The sequence below is a fragment of the Pipistrellus hanaki genome (genome assembly GCF_964339955.1).
Source record: "Pipistrellus hanaki genome assembly, chromosome: 5".
In the NCBI taxonomy this organism is placed as follows: Eukaryota; Metazoa; Chordata; class Mammalia; order Chiroptera; family Vespertilionidae; genus Pipistrellus; species Pipistrellus hanaki.
Window position 1 is genome coordinate 30,421,115 of NC_140507.1, and position 21,313 is coordinate 30,442,427.

Genomic DNA, 21,313 nt, shown 5'->3' on the forward strand with positions numbered 1-21,313 from the left:
CACATTCCCCTAAAGTCAATAAAAACATATTTAAAAATAAAATAAATTATAATGTATACACTTTAAATGTCCCTACATAAAACCTTTCAAAGGCTTCCTACTGATCAAAGGAAAAAACTCAAGCTCCTAGCCACAAGACCCCACATGATGTGCCTAACTCAACAAGTTGGTATTGACCCCCAGCCCTGCTCCAGCTACACCTGCCTCCTTTCATTTCCTGAAGCAAGCCTGGCAGCCCATGCTTTGAGACCTGTACGCAGCCTGTACCCTCTGCCTTGTAATGGTCTGTGCAGCCTATGCATGTCTGACTTTTCATTTTTCAAGTTTCAGCTTAAATGTCACATGTGCGAGGGGTGCCTTATCTAAAGAAAGCTTCCCATCCTATTATTCAGTGTCTTCAGAGCATTCATCATAATGTGTGTTTGCCAATCTACTTGTCCAGCATCCTTCTCCTCCAGAATATATGTTCCATGAAAGTAAGCCTGATGGACCGCTGATGCGCCTCAAGGCGCTCCTTGCATAGCATTCGGCACAGAATAGGGACCCGATACGTGCAGAGTGCTGAGTGTATGCTTGTCCCCTCCTTCTAGAAGTGTGGGGACCATACGGCCCAGCTGGCCTGCCTGTAGCTTGCAGGAACAAACACCCCAGCCCAGAGATCCGTCCTGTTTTCACAGCCCTCTTCCCCATCTTAACCTCACACATATTCCAGGACGCTTTATTTGGTTGGGCTCCTGGCTAATGATCAATGTCAACTTAGTAATAGGGCAGCAATTTGGTGGCAGATGTTTTCTTGGCAGCACTAGTCACTGGCCTTAGTGGGGGCCTCGGGTCTGGACTTGAAACGTCAATGCCCAGTGCCAGCCCCCTTTAAAGATTTCTCTGCAAATAAACTCAAATAAACACCCTGGGCTTCCATTAACGCCCTTCCAGCTGACCCGGGAACAGTGGGCCTTTCAGGCCTGCTACTGCAGCCGCTCCCTGGGCAGTTAAAACACCCCAACCTGGCCTCCAGCCTCTCCTCTCTGGGGGCCACCAGGCCTGCCCTGACAGCCACCACACACAGCAGGATTTCGTCTTCCTCCTTAAGAAAGGGGAGTGGGGGAGGCTTGCAAGCAGGCAATTTACCATTCCAGACACAATCTTTCAAAGAGAAACAAAAACTCTCCCTGTCTGAGGCAGACCACTAAGGCGTGTGTGTAATAAGATGCTAATACAATTTAATGATATTTCGGCTGGAAAACCTGTCCTCAGAGCCTCCTTGTGTCGGGAAGGCCAGACATTCAGAAAACAAGAGCTGCATACTCTTAAATGGCTCTAAACGGGGGTCAGAGCCCCACTCTTTCCTATCTCTCATTAACTTTAATGCCTTCCCGGGGACAGTAATTGCCGTTACAAAAATGATTTTGTGCGCGCAGATCCTCAGACTTACTTCTCCAAGCGCAGGGAAGCCTGAGCTCTCCTCCGACACCCATCAGCGCCCACCTGCAATTCCGAGTGGCCCAGAGTGCACCCGGCTCCCTAGAACATGCTGCCCACACCCCCCTCCAGACCCAGTTCTGGGCACATACCAAGGGGATCCTGGGAGAATGAAAGGGGCTTTGTCTATTTGTCCTTCAGCACCTCTCACCCTACTCTCCACCTCAGAGAGGGCAGAGCTCAGTCCACTGGCTCCCACAGATGGTTGCCCATTGGCAACTGCAGGGTCCTTCTGATCCCTTCTTCAGAGAAGGGAGTTGGCTCTTCAGCCTACCCTAAAGGGGAGAGATCAAAGGTCAAAGCTGCACTTGGACCCTGTCCAGGTCATTAATAATAATAGTAAGAGTGACTAATACTAATCAAGGGCTTACCACATGCCTGGCTTTGGGTTTAGTCTTCTTTATGCAATATTGCTTAATCCACGTACCCACCGTGACATAGGTACTATTATTAACCCTATTTGTAGATGAAGAAACTGAGTCACAGAAACTTTCTGACCCCAGATGGTGTACCCCATCCCACTGGGCTACAGTACACAGACCTACACCTCCTGAGTGTGGCTGGGATACTCCCGGTTCCTATGGGCACCTTTCTGGGTTCCTAAGCTTTGAGCCACATGGTAAGGGTCCTAGGAGGGCAGAGAAAGCCAGGGGTCCTCCCCTCCTCACAACTCTGACCTGGTCTTCCCTCAGAGAACCTAGAGGAGAATTTTGAGGCCCACAAAGAGCCTGCTGGATGAACTATGAAGAATTTAGACTGGAAGCCTCTGACCTGAGTCTTGGGTATGAGACAACTATCTCCCTGTTAACAGGTACACCCGGTAACCAGGACACCCTGCCCCCAACTTCAAGGACATGGAAGTCAATGTTAAATGCCTAACCTTGACTCTGGGGTGCCCCTGGGGCTGGGGACCAGCAGTCCCCCTTCACCTGTCAATGAAAGCTAAGTGGAGACTTATGAGAGCATCTTAGATTAGTATTACTGGCTGTTTAGCCAGGCAACTTAGGGAAGGGAAAAGCATGTTGGGTGGGAAATATTTGCTGCATCTCAAGTCCAAACAACTTTATCCTTAAACACTTCATCTCCAAAAGTGCTGGGGAGACCCCTGGCCAAAGAGTTTCAAATCCAGCATTCACTGCAAGTCCTGCTGCCTGGGGCAAAGGCTTCCCTGTGAGGCATTTGCTGTGGAACCAAATGCTTTTCCACTCTAAACAACAGCCAACACTTGGGACAACTGAGAGGGCTCCAGATCAAACAAACATCCTTTTTTTTTTTTTTTCTACCATGCAAACTTTCTCAATAAATTATTCGCCCACTTCGGATCAAAGCCTGTTTTTGCAGCCTGTGACCTAAAAAGCAAATAGCAACTCTTAAACATGAAAGCCCTCCTCCCTGCCTGGGTCAGCTTTATTACTCATTCCTTCCCCTTACAGTTATTCTGTTGTTATTTTCCTCCTCTGCTTGTTAAATGGCTCTGCCAGTTCCAACCTGCCCCGGGAGAACGGGACCGAAGGGGTGGTACTTCGCTTGGGGTCCTAAGGTGAGCAGGGAAGTCAGGGTAGGGGAGAAGCCAGCTCCCTGGGAACCCAGGAAACAGGGCCAGGCCTGGTTGGCAGTTCCCTGGCCGGTCCTTTTGCCAAATGTCCTACTGGGAATTTTACCAGTGAAGGGACTTAATGCCACCCTGGGAGGAGGGGGCGGGTGGCCCTACCACCACCGTGGCCCAGGAATCAGGGTCCAGAACAGTTAAAGGGACCTCCTGACAGCTTGCCTGGGCTCAAAGCTCAGGGCTCTTCCCCTTATCAATAAAGGTGAGATGGCAGGTCAGGCTTGCCCACTCAGTCTCTCCTCATCCCTTTGGCAATGCTGAGTGCAAACATGATGCCCCCTGATGACCCCCTGCAAACTCAGCCTGTGGGTGAAACTTTGTCTCAGAATCCTGCAGATGAGCAGGGGGAGGGGACGCGGGGGAGGGGGTGCTAAGTGCAGGGGCAAGGTTTGGAAATCTGCAGAGACCAGAGTGACCGGCTGCAGTGTGCCCTTGGCACTGGGCAAAGGGAAACATGGCTCTTCCCGCTCCCACCAGCCCTGGGCAGGAGACTTGCGGCGAAGATAGTAAGAAAAATATAAAAAGTCAAGTGCCCTGGCGGGTGGCAGAGTCTTAGGAGGGTGAGGGTGGGGGTGGGGGTAGTGGGATGGCACGCGTCTCCAGTCTGCCCCTGGAGGCCGTCCGCGGGACCGCAGGCTGGAGGCGCGCCGGCGTGATTCCGACCGCGGGAGCCGGGAGGAGGAGCCGGAGGTGGCCGCGGGGGGCTCTGGCCCAGGCAGAGGAAGGGCAAGAGGCGGTGCAGGCCGGGGGTGGCGACGGGGGGCGGACTGGGCGCCCGGGCTGGGGGGAGGGGTTGGGTGAAGCGGTGAAGGGCCCCGCGCCCCTTGTGGAGGGAGCAGTTGTGGGGCAGTGTGTGTGTGTGTGTGTGTGTGTGTGTGTGTGTGTGTGGCGGGAGAGGGGGGTCTTAGGCCGCTGGGTGGCACAGGGAAGCCTTCCGGCTTTGCTGACACCCCCATCCTTCTGATCGCGAAGCTGACCCCCGTCTCCTGCCTCGGCCTGGAGAAGAGGGTGTCTCGAGGCCCCGGGAGAGGCGGGAAGGGACCGGAGGGAGCCACAAGTCTGCACACAGGCGGGGAAGAGGCGGGAGGGAGCCGCTCCGCAGGCGCAGGCGAGTGGGTGGGAAGGAGGGAGGGAGGGAGAGCGGGAGGAAGAGAGGAAGGAGGTGAGGCCGGGAAGATGCCACTGCCTGGGGGGCGGGGCCGGGCCGGGGAGTGGGGAGAGGGACTGCAGCGGCGCTCGGCGGGGGCGGGGGCTGCAGTGTCACTCATTTGGGGGGTCGGATTTGTGAGTCCCGGGCTGGGGCTGCCACCAGCCTCGTCTTCCCGGTACCACCCAGGGCGCAGGGGCTGAGGCGGAGGGCCGGGGACTGCAGAACCTACCCCAGAGCGGGACGCGAACCCGCTGAGTTGGGAGAAGGTAAACAAGGGCCACGCCCCCTGTCGTCGCCCCGCGGGCGCGCACCCGCGGCTCCGGCCGCCGCCGCGGGTACATTTCCACTCTCCCAGCGCCGCTCCCCCGCCGGACTCCCGCGCAGCCCGGGAGGGGGGAGCTGCCCCTGGCCCAGCCCGCTCCCCCCGCGCCGGGGCAGCGCACCCTCTGCACTCACCTGGGAAGGGCGCCCCCCACCCCTCCAAATAACTGTGCTTAATGTGTGCAGAGCCCGGCGCCCGGGAACCGAGCACGCTGCCCCCGCGTGCAGCGCCCGCGTGCACCCAGCCCGGGGAGGGGGCGACAGGGCGGAGGCAGTGACCCCAGGAAGGTGTCTGGGACCCGGGCGGCTGCACGTGAGCCCAGCGCGGGGTCATGTGCACCGGCTCAACCCGGTTCGCCGCCCGGACGTGCTGCGTACTAACAAAATGAAACTCGGGGCGACAGGAGGGCAGTTAACTCTAGGTCCTCCGAGCCCTCGTCGCCCCCCCCCCCCCCCCCCCCGCCGCTCGATCTCCCCTTGGCACAGGTCTCCCGCTGCAGCCCCTCCGCCCAGCTCGAGCCACGGGGCAAGTTGCAGCCCCCGTGCGCCCCCGCCCGCCCGCCCGCGCCCCCTAGCCTGCCCGGGGGCTCCCTGCCGCAGTCATTAATAAAGGAGGTCGCCAAACTCACCCTTCCAAAAGTTGTGGTAGCATGCGCCCCTCTCAGCCTCCCCGCAATGTACTCTTTAAAACACGGCTGACCAACATGCGCAATCTCTCTTCCCTGAGCTGTGCATCCCCCCTCCCCCCGCGCGCCGGCTTCCTAGAACAGGCAGCCAGCAGGAGAGAGAGGGAGCGAGCGAGCTGGAGACAGAGCGAGGAGCGCTGGCAGATCGGTTGCAAACACACACACACACACACACACACACAGAATAACGCTGTGGAGATAGATGCGCAGGGCCCATGGCCGGGGGCTGGGTCTTACCTTGCTCCGTGGTGCCCTCCCGAGGGGCGCTGCCCTCGGCTACGCGCCGCGGCGGCGGGGACCGGCGCGGGAAGGATGCTCCCGAAACCCGGAGCTCCCGGGGCCGGCGCGGGCGGGCGGGGGGCGCGCATCCATCCGGGGTCGCGGCGAGGGAGGCGGCGGGGCCCGCGGCGGCCCCAGCCCCGCGCCTCTGCCAGGGGCCGTTCGGCCCGAGGGACCCGAGCCCCTGCCTTCTAGCCGTGGGCGCAAAGTAACTCCATGGACACTGCTCACCCCCACCAAAAAACAGCTCCCAACGGCGATGGCCGCGGTCGGGACCATTCACCAACCCCCCTGTGTATGTTTCTGTTTCTTTTTAAACCAAGACTTCCTTGTGATCTCTTTAGAAAAAAAAAATGTGCTGGGGTGGGGGTGGGGTGGTTGGGGGCGGGCGGGAGGAGCAAGGGAGGGGGAGTAGCCACTTTTTTTTTCTTATTCGGTCCGAGCTCCACTCCTGACCCCCCCCCGTGGCCCGCCCCCCGCCCCCCGCCCCCGCCCCCCTGCGCCCAGTTGTTTGGCTTCAGAAACGGGTCCAGGTAGCGTTGCAGGCCTCAGGAGGGAGGGTGCCCTGCCGGGCTGCCGGCTGCCGGGCTGCCTGCACCTCCAGCCCGGGCTCCCCGCGGACTCGGGGGCGCCCCCAGCCCGCCCTGTCCCCGGGGCCGGGCCCGAGCGGCGGCTGCGCCCGAGCAAGTCCCATCAGGTCTGCTCACACTTCACACACTCACCCGCACACCCCGCCCCTCCGCTCTCACTCACACTTTCTGCTCACACCCCGCCCCCTTCTCGCCCCAGACCCGGGCGGTGCCCCCCGCAACCTTTAAAAAAAAAAAAAAAAAAAAAAAAAAAGGGCAGGCTTATACTTAAAAAAATCTTTTGGCGCCATATTAATGACGTACTTAAAATTTGCCATTTCTCCCTGCGTCAAAAAGACGTTTCTTTGCAAATAGCCTGAAGGCGACACTCGCGGAGAGAGCGAGGTTTGCACGGAGCACCCCGCCTCCCGGGGCTCCGGCGCTGGGAGACCCTCGCCCCAGGCCCTGCTCCGGAATCGCTGGTTTAAAAACGCGAATCGAATAAATCGCGTGGCGTTTTGCAGCCAGAAGTGAGCAGAAAGTGCTGGCAGGCGCCGAGGGGAGGGCGCGCGCGCGAGCCGGGGGGGAGGGGGCGCGGCCCTCCTCCCCCACCCCCCGCAGATGGAAACTACCATCCCGGGCGGGGAAAACTTGAAATTGTGGGCGACCTCTAGGAAGGAGGGGCAGTCCACAGAGGGTCCCTCTGGGGCTCATCGCCCCCCCGCCCCCCCCACCCCCTCGCCTCTTGGCACCCAGCTCTGCCCCGCATTTCCGGGGGGTGGGGAACGTAGTGATGGGTGGGTGGGTGGCTGGCTGGCTGCAGGTCCTGGTCCTAGAGGAGTTTGCCCCCCGGGTATCCCCTTCCCCTTGCTTGTCCTTCCCATTCCCCATAAAGGGTTAAAATCCGAGGGGGCAACTTCCAAGGGTTGGCACTTGGCGAGGAAGCGGGGCGCCCCTCTCCCCACCCTTCGCCTCCTCGCCCCTCCTCCTCCGGCTCCACTTCCCGACTTGACCTTGTGGTGCACAAACAGTGCGCTCGGATCCTCGCAGTTTCTGGAAGAAGAGCTTGTGCTCGCCAGGCAGGCGGGCTGTGAGGCGGCTTGCGAGCGGTGGCGGGGCCTTGGGTCGGTTCCCAGAGCCGCGGGCCACACCCACTCAGCCCATAGTGCCCGCCGCGCTCACCTTCTCTCGAGGAAGGAGCCGGGCTGGCCTCCTGGATGGGGAGGAGGGAGAGGCAAGCTGCAGCCTTCTCCCCTTCTCCCGGTGCTCCCGGCTGGGGGGGAGGTGGTCTGGTTTCGGGCGGGGTTTGGGGAGGGAGACCTGGGAGCCTGACCCAACTTCCCCAAAGCAGCATGGCCAACTTTTACTTCACCCCACCTTTTGGGCGCCCCTCAAAGAGGATCCAGTAATTTTTTAGCTCACCTTTGGCTTTGAAGGCGCATGGATGAGTAATGAACTGGGGGGTCAGGAACCACCTTCCCTCTCCAAGACTGAAGATAGTTTCTTCTTTTCCCCCCTCTGCCCCCTGCCAGGGGAAGATAAATATTCAATTTACATGAGGTGACATTTATGTCACAATTAAAAAGATTACCCAATGGAATGTTGTGAACACATTTCTTAAAGGAGAAAGAAATCTAATAATAAAATCATAACAGCACAAATCTTCTGATAGGATTGATTGTCTACACAACAAAGAGGGGGATGATGGATCCTGAAATACGCACTTTTGCAACAAGAAAGGAACAGGAGCTCAAGGGAGTCAGTTCCATATTTCTCCTCCTTGGCCTTCATTCACAAAGTCTGGGAGGGCTTGTCTGGCATGATTGACAGGCTGGGTATCACCTCCCACTTAGACCAGGCTTTAGCTCTCAGTGGTCAGTTATTAGGATTTGCCAAAGCCCAAGTCAGTGCCTGCCCACAGTGGCAGGCTGTGGGCATGTAACACAATGGTTAGATACTTGGGTTCTAATCCTGATCCTTCAGTTCAGAAGCTGCTTGATGTGGGCAAGTGAATTCCATCTCTCTGGTTCTCTTTTTCCTCTTCTGTGGAATGGAGTGGTGGCAGGGTTCCTAAGGCCATCTGTACATATACACACATACATATATGTATATATGTACATACATGTATATATGTACATATACATGCTATGTGTGTAAAGCAGGGCCTGGCTCAGAGAGCATAAGTGCACATTAGAACTTACTCTGGTGCCTACCTTTTGGAAGGGTGAATGTGCCCTCTAAAAGCACTTAATGTGAAAAACTGGGGACAGTGATTTGTGTCTTACACTCTACATCACAGAGTCTATGAGGACATATACACGATCTCCCAGTGTGGGCAAAAGGGAAAGCCAGAAGAAACTGTGACAGATGGTGGGCTTTGTGATCAAGGTCCAGATGTCAGTCTCAGCCACACACCTGAGGTGGGAGTGAAGGCATCAGTTTACAGTGGCACGGTCCACGGGGACTGCTCTGGTCAGGTCTAGGTGCAGAGGGTTTACATGCAGGAGAAGACTGGGCATCCTCTTAGCCATCAGGACCCCACGAATCTTGGCAAGCAGTTAAAAAATGATCTAGAGAGCCCTAGCTAGTTTAGCTCAGTGGATAGAGCGTGGGCCTGCAGACTGAAGGGTCCCGGGTTTGATTCTTATCAAGCCCGGGCGTTATGGGTCGATCCCCAGGTGAGGGTGTGCAGGTGGCAGCCAATCATTGATTCTCTCTCATCATTGATGTTTCTGTTATATTCTCCATCTCTCTTCCTCTCTGAAATCAATACAAAAATATATTTTTTAAAATGACCTAGAGAGATGGAAGAGGGAGGGAATGGCCATTTATACAGTGCCCTATCTGTGCTCTCCACTGTACATGCCATCCCGTTTCATCCTCACAAAAACCCATCTTACCTATTCTGAAAGGTTTAGTAACTTACCAACAACCGTGCGGCTAGCAAGTGGTAGCAGAACTGGCACCTAGTCCAGCTGACCTTGAAGCCTGTGTGTTTTCCATTTTCCACACTGTCAGAAATAAAAAGTATTAGTATTAATGGTTTGATTGAGGATGAGGGCCTGATTGCTGTATAGCGGGTAAGAATTTTATGTGCAGCACCTTGATTCTGAAGAGACTCCCTGAGTTTGGGTATGACCCATGTTCCCTGAAAGGTCCTTGGAAGACACTGCTTGTTTAGGACTGGAAGCTCCATCGGAATCTTTGGGTTCCTACAGCTCTCTGCTGTTTAAGGTTAACCTTGGAAATGTTAACAGAATGATAGCCATAAAGCTAATTATAACTTTTTAATGTTTACTAAAAGCCTCACAAATCATTAACTTTTTACAGAAAAAAAAGAGAAGAAACATAGAGTTCTTAGAGATGTAATCACTCTTTCCCCCCCCAACAAATATTTATTGAGTGTTTTCTGTATGCCAGGTTCCATTCTAGGTGCTGGGGACATAGCACTACCATGACAGACAAAAATGCCTGCTCTCATGGAACTTTCTAGTGAAAGGAGATACACAATTTGTTTACTTTTAAAAATACACATTTTTAAAAATTAATTTCAGAGAGGAAGGAAGGCTAAGAATAGAGATAGAAACATCAATAATGAGAGAATGAGAGAGAATCATTGATCGGCTGCCTCCTACATGCCTCCTACTGGGAATTGAGCCCATAACCTGGAAAAGCCCTTGAATGGAATCAAACCCAGAACCCTTCAGTCCTCAGGCCGAAGCTCTATCCACTGAGCAAAACTGATTAGGGTTACACAATTTGTTTAGAAAGTAAAAAGATAGCCCTAGCTGGTTTGGCTCAGTGGATAGAGCATTGCCTGTGGACCGAAGGGTCCAGGGTTTGAATCCAGTCAAGGTCACATGCCTAGATTTTTGGGCTCAATCCCCTGTAGGGGGTGTGCAGGAGGCAACCAATCAATGATTCTCTCTCATCATTGATGTTTCTATCTCTCTTTCTCTTTCCCTTCCTCTCTTAAATCAATAAAAAATATTTAAAAAAAGAAAAGAAAAAGAAGTGGTCCACAGATTGTACCCTTGGTCACTGCAAGGTTAGAAGGAATCAGTAAGATGTTAAAAAAAAGAAGTATCCAGACATTTCTCTAAAGAAGAGATACAAATGGCCAATAAGCATACAAAAAGATGTTCCACATTACTAATCACTAGGGGAATGCAAATCAAAACTACAGTGTGATACCACCTCATACTCAGGATGGCTAAGATAAAAACAAATGAATAAAACAAAACAGAAACACAGAAAGCAAGAGTTTATGAGAATTTGGAGAAATTAGCACCCTTGTGATTTACTGGTGGGAATGTAAAATAGAATAGCCCAGTGGTCAGCAAACTGTGGCTAGCGAGCCACATGCGGTTCTCTGGCCCCTTGAATGTGGCTCTTGAATAAAATACCACAGCCTGGGAAAGACTATTTTGAAGAAGTGGCGTTAGAAGAAGTTTAAGTTTAAAAAATTTGGCTCTCAAAAGAAATTTCAATCATTGTACTGATATTTAGCTCTGTTGACTAACGGAGTTTGCTGACCACTGGTATAACCATTCCTCAAAAAATTAAAAAATAGAATTACCTATGTTCCAGCAATTCCATTTCTGGATATAGTCCTCCCAAAATTGAAAGCACAGTCTTGAAGAGATAGCTGTACACTCGTACTCACAGCATTATTCACAATAGCTAAAATGTAGAAGCAACCCAGGTGTCTATTTGATGGATGAATGGATGAGCAAAATGTGGTGTATTCATCTTTAAAAAGGAAGGAAATTCTGCAGTGTGCATCAGCATTAATGAACCTTGGTTCTTACGCTAAGTGAAAAAGCCAGTCCAAAAACTTAACTTCTGTGTGATTCCCCTTGTATGAGATACCTAGAGTGGTGACATTCATAGAGACAGAAAGTAGAATGTGGTTGCCAGGGGCTGGAGAAAGGGAGAAATGGGGAATTACTGTTTAATGAGTCCAGTTTCAGTTTTGCAAGATGAAAGAATTCTGAAGATGAATGGTGGTCATGGTTGCGCAATAATGTGAATATATTTAATATCTCTTAATGCACACTTAAAATAGTTACAGTAATACAATTTATGTTATATCTATTTAACCACAATAACAAAATTTGGTCGGGGGGAGAGGTGGCGTGGAAGGAGGAGGAGGAGAATCCAGGGAGGTTGGAAGCCAAATGAAGAGAGTTTCAGGAGGAAGGAAAGTTCTATGTCCAAAACTGCCAAAGGGTCAGCTGAGATAAGAGCCGACAATTATTAATCATTAGGTTCATCCAGGTTGAAGTTATTGGTGATCTTGACAATAGCTATGTCAATGGAGTGACGAGCAAAAGTTTGGAGTGGGTTCAAGAGAAGGTAGGAAAGTTTATAGTTGTTATAGCTTGTTCCAAGAGTCCACCTGAAAATGAGATGTCCTCTGTGTATCTATGTTAAAGAGATGAATAATTAGGTATCTGTAGAAATTCAATTTAAACAACTTTTTAAAATTATTTTTAAAACATATTTTATTGATTTTTTACAGAGAGGAAGGAAGAGTTAGAGAAATAGAGAGTTAGAAACATCGATCAGCTGCCTCCTGCACACTCCCCACCGGGGATGTGCCCGCAACCAAGGTACATGCCCTTGACCGGAATCGAACCTGGAACCTTTCAGTCCACAGGCCGATGCTCTATCCACTGAGCAAAACTGGTTTCAGCCAATTCAAACAACTTTTGTTGAGCATCTCCCAGGTTCTAGGCATGGTAATGGATGCTACAGACACTGAGAAAAATAAAACACATTCACTGCCTTTTAAGATTCCACAAGAATGATATAGCAAATGGTTGGGAAACGTGAGATACACACAAAATGATATACACGGCTAAATATAGTCAGCCTGGGCATCAATTTTTCCAGCAAAATAGACAATGTGGTTAAAGCTGTGGATTCTGGATTTGGGCAGTGTTGGCTTTGAGTCCTATCGCCACCATTCACCTGCTCTGTGATTTTGCACAAGTCAGTTAATCTCTCTGCTTCTTAGTTTCCTCTGTAAACTAGGGATGCAATAATTTCCAAACTTTAGTGTGCCTGGGATGTTTGTTAAAAATGCAGACTTCTGGGCCTCATCTCCAAAAGTTCTCAATGGGCAGGTATGGAGCAGGGCTCAGGGATTTTTAAACAGGCACCTGGTCATGCTTGATGCCCTTGGCCTGAAGCACGCTTTGTAAAAGACTAGGAACTTATCCACATGATAGGGCATCGGCCTGGCCCTCAGTAATTGCTCATTTAACAACAGCTGTTCTTCCACTGGGAGCAGAAATTCTTTCTAATAACTGCAATTGATGTCCAGAAACAGAAGTCCAGCATACCCTGAACACATTACATTGAGAAAAGAGCACCAGAATTGTCCAATATTTATTCACGGAATATTTACTGAGTACCTACTATGTTCTAGACCAGGCATGTCAAACTCGCAGCCCATGGGCCTCATGTGGCCCACAATGAATATTTTTGTGGCCCAGCCAATAAAACGGTATGTAAGAAACATTTTAATTAAAATTTCATAACTTAATTTTTACAGTATCTTGTTATATATACATCATCATTATCAATAACTATAATGTTTGATAATGACTGATTACTATAATCATGTTGCATTCATTTTCCTTACACACCTTACGTGTGCAGGTGCACCATTTCTCTCCATTAATACTAGCAGCAAATATTTTAGCAGCCGATTGCCACGTCATTAGTCTTATACTGACTTGTTTGGTGTGCGCAACAGGAAATATTTCCCTTTTGGAGAACAAGAAAAATAGGTTATTTGCATTACACTTATTAATTTGTGCAGTTATTCAATGTCTGTTAAGTTAATGTTCAAGATAAAATATTAATTTTTATTAAAATGTTCTATTATGTTAACGATTACACATTTATTTCAGCCCTTTGTACTCAGCATGTCTCTATTGAAATGAACCTCTGTTTCTATGAAAATTGAAGCTTTTGTTCTTTTTGCGGCCCACATAAACTTAAACCTTGTTTCTTTGGTCTGTGTTAGCCTTTGAGTTTGACATGCTTGTTCTAGGCAGTATTCAAGGGCTGGGGAGACAGAAAATAACTGACTCAATAATTTGTCTGAGTTGTCAGTTAAGTAGAAGCCCCAAATGTAGTCTGCCACATTTTCTAGCAGCCACGTGAAAAGTGCAATGTTTGATCACTAGCTGCTCAAGGTCGTACTTGTCCAATGTTAATATGCACACAGTTACCTGGGACCTTATTCAAGTGCAGATTCCGACTCATTAGGTCTGGAGTCGGACATGAGAATCTGCATCACTAATAAGCTCCCAAGTGCTGCTGCTGTTGCTGCTGTTGGTCACAATCACACCTGAAATATCACAGTTTTAGAGTGTTAGGAAAACTGGATCACTTGCCCTCCACATCAGAGCGCCTGTAGTCATCTGGGGAATCCTGAAGGGAAAACATGAAATCTAGGAAGATTGCACAGATGCAGGTGTGATTTGCTCGCACTTTCTTCTGTCTCCTGTTTCTGGAATCCAGTCCTTACCCTCTCACATATGGTCAATGGCATTAGGCGGCCTCCTCTGAGGGAGAGAGATATTCATTCTGTTGGTCCCTTGGTAAATTTTTGCTGGCTGCCTATCTATGCCAACCTCTGTGCAAAGCACACACTTTGGCATTCAGGAGAGTACTAATCCAGCAGCTTCCGCCTCCTAGGCTCCAGGCAGGGGCTGCAGCAGGGGTTTGGGATAGAGAAAAGCTGCCCAGGCAGTATCTGTGACCGAAGACACTGCCCTGGCAAGACCCAGCCTTGGCTCTTTCTGTGGTGCACTATAAATGCATGCCCGGGAGAGGCACCCCTCTGCAGTCGTGGCCAACTGGTTTAAGACGGTACGGACCAGCACCAGGAGACGTCTGGATGACGTGCCAGCCAGGCCACCTGTCTCTCCTCAGACTCTCAGCCCCAGCCCAGTGGCCACAGATGGCAGAAGGCAATACAGCTCCCTGGGGCTTCCAAATGCCTCCCCGGAAACGGGCCGCAGACAGTAACTCCAGCCAAGTCAGAGGCCAGCTTGACCAAAGTCTAAGTGTGAGACACCCCACTCAGCGCTGAGGGGCCCAGACTAATCCAAGAACCAAAGGCACTGGCTCCAAGTCAAGTTGAACAAACAGTTCAAGCAAAAATCTTTCATCCTTTCCCAGGGTTTCTGATGAATCAAAGCAAATCCTCCCCCTCACCCCACCCCCCAGTCTAGCAACCTTACAGAGACTGCTCCCGTGCATTTACTGAGAGTAACTTGGTTTTATTAAAAACCAGAGGTCCAATGCACCAATTCCTGCCTCGCAGCCCTGCCTGGCTCCCTGCATTGGCCTGGCACCACCCATCACCAGCTCCACCATCCTGGATGGCGGTCCTGCCCCCTGCCACCACCACTGGTTGTGTCTGCAGGGCGATCTGACTGGGCTTACTTGCACCCACCTTGGCCTGATGCTGTCCGCCCATTCACCTGCTACACCATCCCACTGTGGTCTGGCTCTCATCAGGGCCTATCAGGGCTGGCATCGCCTCCACGGCCGCCCCGCTGCCAGGGCCATATCGCTGACACCTGCCATGTTCCATGCCACCCCTGGTGATCAGCACACATCATAGCAAGTGGTCAAACTCCCGGTCTCCCAGTTGAACTCCTGGTGGAACAACTGCCCAAGGGGACAATTTGCATATTAGGCTTTTATTACATAGGATAGGACACATTTAACAAGCACCTACACAAACAAGGCTCTATCTTAGGGGCAGATTTGTCTTCAAGGGACTTAGGCCCATTTAGGAAGATAATTCCTTAAGCATATGCAGGATAGTCAAGGTAAAGCAAGTCATCTTGGGAGCTCGTGGGTGGAATAGTTAGGGAGTTTCTTGAGAAGGACATGGATGGACCTGCATATACCATAGACCAGTGGTCGGCAAACTCATTGGTCAACAGAGCAGTTTGCCTACCACTGCCATAGACGCAGTTCAGGAGAGATGGAGGGTGGGGATGACCCAGGGAGATGGTGATGTCTGCGAGGTCCGCAGCAGTGCAGTGGAGTATGAAACACAGGGCTAAGAGCTGGTCCTCGGTGTTTCCTGAAGAGGGAACTGCCCTTTGTACAGGAATGTATACTAGTACGCTGCCTGTGGGTGAAAGTGAGCCCTGAAGTTCCCCAAGTTGAAGGGGAAGATGAGAGCGTGCAGTCTACTTTCAGGAATCTGCGTAGAGGGACCCTCTGATATGGCACAAGAAGGTTTGAGAACATCAGTAGATCACTGTCACAGTGGAAACAGCTTGAATGTCCATCACTAGAAAACGGGCTAAATAAGCCCGTGCAAAAAAGAAGACAAAAAAGAATTGTGTTGCTTTGTGTGTCTGATGTACAAAGAGCCCTAATAAAAGTGTGAAGTGAAAAAGCACATTTCAGAATACACGAATATTGAATCACTTTATTGTACACCCGATAATAAAGCAAGTTTCAGGCTAATATGCACAATATAATCCCATCCACGTTTAAAAAATATCCACAAAAGCCTACATTTTTATCTCAACACGGACACACAGAGATATGTAATTTCATAGAAAAAGCAAAGTGTTTGGAAATATAGCCATCAGACTGGTGCCTGGTTGCCTGCGTTGGAGGTGGGGGAGTGGGGTTGGGAAGGGGTGAGGGGCTGGAGTGGGGCTGTAGAGATGGAGGGGAAGAGCTCACGGTAGTTGTTGGAGTTGCCCCCAGAAGCCCTTTGCATTTGGGCAGTGCTGGTTGCCCCACGGGTGCTCAGATTTCTCCTGGAACAGAAGCATTGTTGGGGTGAGGGAGAGACATGCTCCCTGAGCCCAAAGGTGGGCTAGAGTGCCATCCTGGAGGGCAGGGGCAAGAAGGCTGCCATTTGGCTCAGCCCAATGCTGACTGAATGGCCTGGTGCCCGTTTGGTCCCTCTGGGCTTATCTGGCTGGCCCAGCCCGAGATTCTTAGTCCTTCCAGAGCCTTCTCATGGAGGCTGAGATCCAGCATGGCATGGAAAAGCCCCACTTTTGTCTGCTGAGACTTAGTCCTGAGCCAGGCAGGGACTGGGAACCACGTGGGAAGAGAGGAGTTTCCCAGTATGGCCTCCTGTGGGGGCTCCCTCCTCTGACAGGGGAGTGCCATTTCTCCCCACACATTCCGCTTGAGGATATCTGGTCCAGCCCGGCTCCTTTAGGGAGCAAATAAGGGGATAACTTATGACCTGATGGGCTCTAAACAGTTAATGAAACTTAGCACTAAGTGAGGGTTCTGAGCTGGGGGAGATAGGCCTGGGCTTGGGCTCTGGGCCTAGGGATGTTGGTGTGAGCTGTGCACAGGTGCAGATCTGTTCTGCATACAATTCCTATGGTTGCTCTGAGCTAGTCAGGCTACAGAGATGTGTTGTACTAGTATGAGGCCTCTGACCTGGGATACCACAGGACAGGAGAGGGGCATACATTGGCTTTGGATAGTAAGTGGATAGGATCCAGGCTCAGTGTGGAACCAGAAGCAGCAAGGCCAGCTGGCCCCAAGATTCCTCACCCCAGTCAGGGCTTCCTTAATGGGGTCCTGGCCCTGTCCAGCCTCCCACTGCTGGGAAGGGCTCCAGGGTGCAAGGTGGTTGCTTGGGAGCCTCCTGCAGACACTGGGGAGCAAGCTGTTCCTCCCTTACGGCTGTGGACAAAGTGACTTGTGAGCCTGGGCTGGCCTTGGGCATGTAACTGCTGGACATCCAAGACCTGCAGCTCTGGCTGATGGCAAACTGCTTCCAAATGTGCTGGGTCTCCAGCCAGGCCCCGAGGAGAGGCTTGGACAGGAACTGGCGCTGGATGCTTATGCAATGGAGATGCTTGGAAACAAGGAAATTCTTGTTGAGCTGATCCCCACTAGGCCAGCTCCAAGCAGATTACCCACCTAGCACAGTTCCTCTAAGAGACTTCTACCAAAGGAGAAAACCCTCATTACCCTGGCATCCAGCTGGGTCAGGATAGGCAGATTCCCTGGGGGGCAGTGGGAGCTTCTCTGGAGAGCCTCTATTATTGGGCACCTAACCTCTTACCTCTGTTCCCCAGCAGCCCGCAGAGTTCAAGGAAAGGCCAGCAGCTCTTAGGTGTCCAGTCCTCTGGCTGGCCAGGCTTGGAGGACAAGCCCAAGAAAGAACAGGCATCATTCTTGCCTCAGAAGACCTCACAGCCAAGGTGAGGAGGTGAGATTCCTAGGCTGGAAAAAAGATGAGGGAGATCATGAGTCAGTGCTGAAGTGTCTGCTTTGGCCTTGGGGATGGGATTGGGGGAGGAAATGAGGGAGCCAGGAAGGAGACACTATGTGGGGGAAGAGGGAAAAGAGAGGGCACAAATATGCTTGTATGTGCACATGTGCATTTTGTGTGTACCTACGTGTGTGTGTGTGTGTGTGTGTGTGTGTGTGTGGTGTCTACATGTATCCACACATGCTGGATGCTGGATATCACATCTCTGGAGGTCCATCTTCTGTGCTACCTGTCCAGTCAACCTAAAAATAATTCCATTTAACTTTAGGATTTGTTACTTGATGTAGAAGATGCTTGCCTAGCAAATATACTTTTGTACCCACACTTTATCTAAGATTGAGTTAAAATGAGCCTACATTATTTATGCACACGCAGGATGACTAGTAAGCAAAAGGCAGACTACAACAGCCCAGATTTGGCTGGAAAGTCCATATAAAAATGGTCCCTATATAGAAGTATGCATAGATTGGCAGAGATGGCATTGATGGTGATGATGATGATGATGATGATGATGATGAAAAAGGACCCAATATGGCTAGTTGGGGTGTCATCAGCCTTTTATCTCACCCACATGACATAGAATTGGGCACATGGCAAGTACAAATAAATTAAGTAAAGTATTTCCTTAATTTATTTGGAGACATTTAAAAAGAATGTTCATTAATGTGACACATGTGAAAATATGAAGCTTGATGATTGATAATTTGTAATGAGAGACTGAAGTATCTTTTTTTAAATCCTCACCTGAGGATATGCCTTTCATTTGTTCTGGAGGAAGAGAAAAAGAGAAGAAGAGAGAGAGAAACATCGACCAGTTGGCCTCATGCATGTGCCCCAATTTGGGATTAAATACACAACCTGGGTATGTGCCCTGACTGGGACTGGAACCCAAAACCCTTCCGTGCACAGGACAAGGCTCTAACAAGTGAACAATAGCGGCCAGGATTGAGATTGAATTTAAAAGTCAGTTTATTAGCTGCAGGGCTGAAGGGAGATTTAATTTTCAAAATGAAAGATTAAAGCCATGGAAGAGTGGTAGATTGATAACTTGTTGAGACTTGATGAAGAGGTAGGAAGAGAGATAAATGGTGGCCAGATGACAGGTCAATAGATCATATAGGTAGACAGGAAAACAGAAATGTAGCAATAGCATGGGAGAGAAAGGTAAGGATGAGAGAGTCACTGAGGTAGACAGAATAATGTCCCCCCCAGCATATCTGTGCTCCCCAGAACCTGGAATATGTTATGCTTACATACAGCAACAGAGGCTTTGCAGAGAGGATCAATTTAAGGATGTTGAGATGAAGAGATTATCCCAGTTATCCAGGTGGACTCAATCTAATCTCAGGTCCTACCACTGACCTCTTTTTTTGTTTTTTGTTAATTCCCACCTAAGGTTATTTTTCCCTTGATTTTTAGAGTGAAAGGAAGGGGGAGAGACACACAGAGAGAAATATCGATGAAAGAGAGACACATCCATTGGTTGCCCCTTGCACACACCCTGACCAGGGCCAGCCTGCAACCCAGGTACGTGCCCTTGACCGGAATCGAACCCAGGACGTTCTGTCCACTGAGAAAAACTGGCTAGGGCCCCACGGACCCCTTTTTCACAGTGGTCCAGTCTCCCTGCCTTCTCTTCAGTTCTTGATCATACCAAGCTCATTCCTACCTCAGGGCCTTTGAACTCACTGTTTCCTCAGTCTGTTCCTTTTTATCACTCAGATCTCACTTCAAGTGAGAGTTGCCTCCCTGCTTCCAGATTTTTGTCCTGAAGCCTTAAGTACACTCTGTTCTGGGGCCTGGGTTGGGGCAATGGGATGTCCAAGCTCCTAGCCTGGCCTGGCTGGCACTATCCCCAGCCCTGGTTCCCACCCAAGGCTGTGGGATGGAGCAGAGTGCATGAGTCATCAAGCCACAGACACAGTCCCCTTGTTGGAGGGACCTGAGCAATCATGTTGTGGCAAACGCACAGGGCCAATGACCCAATTGAAAGGGAAGGTTAGGAATTTCCCCACGTCATTCAGACTCACATAAGGCGAGGAGGGGACTAGAGTGGAGGAGTGGGGAGTGGCCTATGTGGAGGGTGCTGTTACCTCTCTTTGGTTGGCTCTGTGCCCATCCCAGATAGGCCAGGCCGTGGAGGAGGAAATGGCTCATCCTAGTCTGAGGGGGCCTTGGCACTCTCGACTACTGCTCCATTTACCTCACACTGACTGAGCACCCACGGTGGACCAGGTCTGTGCTGCCCTACTGGAGGTCAGGCCCCGCCCTGAGGAGCTTACAGTCTAGTCAGGGATGTAGGCTGGCCATCAAACCTTACAGATCTACTGAAACAAGGGCTCAGCATGAGGTTACACAGAGAAATCGCACTCAACTCCGGCTCCTGGAGCAGGTGAAGGGACTGGAGGTGGTGAGAGGGCTCGCTGGAAGGAACCAGGCGGAAGGGTGTTCCAGGCAGCAGAGCCAGCCTGGTGTGGTAGACTCCTGCGGCTGCCATAACACAGTATGTACCACAAACTGGGTGGCTTAAAAATAACAGAAATGTGTTCTCTCACAGTGCTGGAGACTGGAAGTCCAAAATCAAGGAGTTGGCAGGGCCATGTTCCCTCCAAAGCCTCTAGGGGAGATTCCTTTCTTGCCTCTTCCAGCTTCTGGTGACGCTGGGCATTCCTTGGCTTGTGGAAGCGTGACTCCAATCTCTGCCTCCATCTTCACTTGGCCACCTTCCTTCTGTGTCTGTGGTCCCTGTGTCTCCATGCAATGTTCTTCACGTGCACCTGTGTCTGTGTCCAAGTGTCCCTCTTCTTACAAGAATTCAGTCGAACTGGATTAGGGCCACCCCATGGCCTCATTTTAACGCAATTAAATCTGTAAATACCCTAGGTCCAAATAAGGTCACATTCAAATGAGAGGTATTAGCGCTTCCACATATCTTTTTGTAGGGATACAATTCAACCCCTAACAGTTGGCAAAGGCTTGGAAGGCATGGAGCTCAGGGCCAGAGCTCTCCATCGTTTGCTACCTAATTGTTCACAGCCTTTGTATACATTTTCCCTGGGTGACTCACTGGTCCTTACATCTGCCTGGCATGTTCCCACTGCCAGACCCTTGCTTCCACAGTCCCCTTGTCCACACCATGCCTGCCCAGCCTTCTCACTGTGCCTGGATGTGCCCATGATAGGCACTCATCAACAGCTCTGAGTGCTGGTCCCTCTTGCTTTAGCCACACTGTATGCCCCAGGAGCTCCCTGTCTCCCTGCTCCCACCACTTGGCCCTATTGAGTCCCACCAGTGACCACCGCTACAATGGAGCATTGCCAACCTGAGACCATTTGAATGGCTTGCAAAGGGCCCTTGACCCAAATCATCTCCCTCACCCACCACTCTGGGTCAGAAATTCCACCACTGGCAAGTTTGATAGCACCCACCCCTGATATAGGCAAATGTCCCTGAGGGGAGACTCTGCCAGAAGTAGCTGGATAGGGACTTGCCTCCGGAGCCTGGCAATCTGGTGCTATTTCACCAAGTCCTATAGGAATCTTGCCTCTCAGGAGCAGGAGGGGCCAAAGAAGACAGGCTATTCTGCAGAGCCTTGTCCAGGCTGCAGGCTGCGTGGCAGGGGAAGCTGAGGGCAGGCCCAGTGGCCCAGTCCTGCCCAGACAGAGATGCACTCAGGCGCCAGGATATGCACTAAGCTCAGCCTCTTCCTTCTCTCCCACTCGCCCTCCTTTGTTCTGCACCTCCTGGCAGAGAACCCCCCTCCACATACTCCCAGCAGCTGGGCTGTTAGTGGCCTTTGGACTAGGGAAAGACTGGGGCCTCCCGGGGGCCCACAGCCAGGCTGACACTCACAGGGAGTAGGGAGAGGCCCAGGACTGTCATTCCCTGGGCACAGTCCCACAGTGTCCTCACCTGGCC

At 51.2% G+C, this 21,313-nt stretch overlaps 1 protein-coding gene and 1 long non-coding RNA gene across 5 annotated transcripts in view; both read right to left on the bottom strand.

Annotated features, from left to right (window-relative positions):
• JADE2 (jade family PHD finger 2) overlaps nucleotides 1–7,207 on the bottom strand; it is a 52,752-nt gene extending 45,545 nt beyond the window's left edge. Inside the window, exons 1-2 of one of the 4 annotated variants that reach the window (XM_084886592.1) lie at nucleotides 5,189–5,299; nucleotides 1,572–1,754 (exon numbers count right to left, since the gene is read on the bottom strand). The gene's annotated coding sequence lies outside the window, so the exon portion shown is untranslated. Of the gene's footprint in view, nucleotides 1–1,571; nucleotides 1,755–5,188; nucleotides 5,334–5,482; nucleotides 5,623–7,106 lie in introns of those variants that run through there. The other 3 variants (XM_084886594.1, XM_084886591.1, XM_084886593.1) reach the window with 3 other exon arrangements.
• Nucleotides 7,208–17,204: 9,997 nt separating this feature from the next.
• The window catches only part of LOC311623064, a 64,358-nt gene continuing 60,249 nt past the window's right edge, over nucleotides 17,205–21,313 (bottom strand). Inside the window, exon 3 of the long non-coding RNA XR_014795095.1 lies at nucleotides 17,205–17,346. This is a non-coding gene — a long non-coding RNA (uncharacterized lncRNA). The remainder of the gene's footprint in view (nucleotides 17,347–21,313) is intronic.